The following is a 1,887-nucleotide window of genomic DNA, read 5'->3' on the forward strand; positions in this document are numbered from 1 at the left end:
CGGGGGCAGCCCCAGCAGCACTCCGCAGGCTCCTCTCAGGGCATCTTCCTGGTGGCCAACTCCACAGCAGAGTGAGCAGGACGGCCGGATGGCTGTTACTAGCTGTCTTCGGGTCAGGCAAGGTGACTCTGGTGACACCAGCCCCTCTTTGGACACGGTTCTCTCCATCCAGAGCAACCAGTGACCAGCACTTCCTGCAGAACGCGGCTGCTCCGTGCAGGCACGTGGAGGAAGCCAGCCACTCTCTACCCCTACCCAGAACCAGCCTGTGTGTGTCCCTCAGGCCAAAGGGGCCAGTGGAGGACCTGACCTTGACACGGGTATGGCTGTGATTCTAACAGAGCGCACACTTCAGAGGGAAGCAGGTGTGATCTGGGAGCGCTGCCTGTGCCTGACTCGAGGACCCGGCCTAGGAATCAGCAGACCAGAGAGACCTGCCCACGCCCATGGCCACAGGCAGGGCCCACGGGCACCCAGGCTCCACTTCCTTGTCCCCACCCTGTCCCCAGTCCTCCCCCATCAGGTAGGTGGCCTTGCCCCTGCTTCAAGACCTGCCTCCTGCAGGTGGCCACAGCAGCACTCTTCTCCCACCAAACCACACGTGGACAGGCCCCGTGGCCCTCCCCTTGGGGTGGAGGCCCACACCGCAGTGTCACAGGAGGAGGCTGGTTCTCAGGTTTGGAGCCCAGGAATACTCAGGAGCAGCCACTGTGCTCGGGGTGTGGGGGTGCCACGGCGGCTCAGGCTGGAGGGAGCAGCAGCTCAGCCTGGGCTCCAAGGCAGGGGCGGAGTGGGACCAGGGTCCCCAGGTCCTGTAACCCCACGGAAACCACCAATCAGCTCTCACCAGACGAGGCCACAGCGGAGGGCCCCAGGCCCAGGGCAGTAGACCATGGCGGCCGGTGCACTTCCTAAGGTGCAGGAAGACACAACTCTGTACCCTGGGGCTGCAGCAGACCCTTGAGTCAGCCTGGAAGCCAAGGCCACCACTCTGGCCACAGGGAGAAAGGCAGGACAGCCAGGTCAGAGCAGGGCTGCAGGCCCTGCCTCCAGAGACCAGCAGGACATGAAGGACAGGAAGAGCAGTGGCCACTCCACCAGGACCTCAGGACGAGCGGTGACACCCAGCCCCCGGGACGGGGGAGGCTGCATGACGGGGTGGCTCCACTCCCTCCAGGAGGAAAGGCCTGACACGGAGCCTCAGGCCGTGTTGCTCTACCCCGCGGTCTGAGCGCCACCCAAGGAGAGCAACCGTGGAGCTGGCTGTGGACGGCACACAGCTCTGCCCCTCTCGGGGGCTTCCCAAGATCAGGATCCCCTTCACCACGGCTGCTTCCTCACCGACCCGCAGCTTTGCCTGACAGGTCCTGGAGCTGGCTCTCAGCAGCCACCAGCTTCTCTGCCCAGGGCCACTGCCTCCTTCAGACTGACGGGCTGTCCCTCCAGGAAAAGCACCCCTCTGGCTACCTGCACCCACCCGAGATGTGAGAGTGGCAAGTCAGAAACAATCTTCACCCAGCAGTTTTTGCTTTGTTTCCCTGGGAATCCTCGCATGAGGAGTTGGTGACTTCAGCTTATAAAGAGCACCTTTTTTTTTTAGACAGGGTCTCACTAAGCTGCTTAGGGCCTCACTAGATTGGTTGAGACCTGCCTAGAACTTGTGATCCTCCTTTCTCAGCCTCCTGAGCCACTGGGATTACAGGTGTGCACCGCCACGCCTGGATAAAAGTGCTTTTGAGGAGCACACCCTGTAAAAAAGGCCCTGCACTGGCCTGAGCTGCTGACGACGGGTGTGAGCCAGCCCAACAGCAGACGGTGCAGACACCAAGGAAGCAAGCCACCTCTGCCGAGGACAGAGCGCCCGGCCCAAGCAGACTGCACAGCAGG

This window comes from Marmota monax, unplaced genomic scaffold (assembly GCF_021218885.2).
Source record: "Marmota monax isolate L192 unplaced genomic scaffold, Marmota_monax_Labrador192_F-V1.1 WCK01_AAM20220418_F8-fsc00038, whole genome shotgun sequence".
NCBI classification, from domain to species: domain Eukaryota; kingdom Metazoa; phylum Chordata; class Mammalia; order Rodentia; family Sciuridae; genus Marmota; species Marmota monax.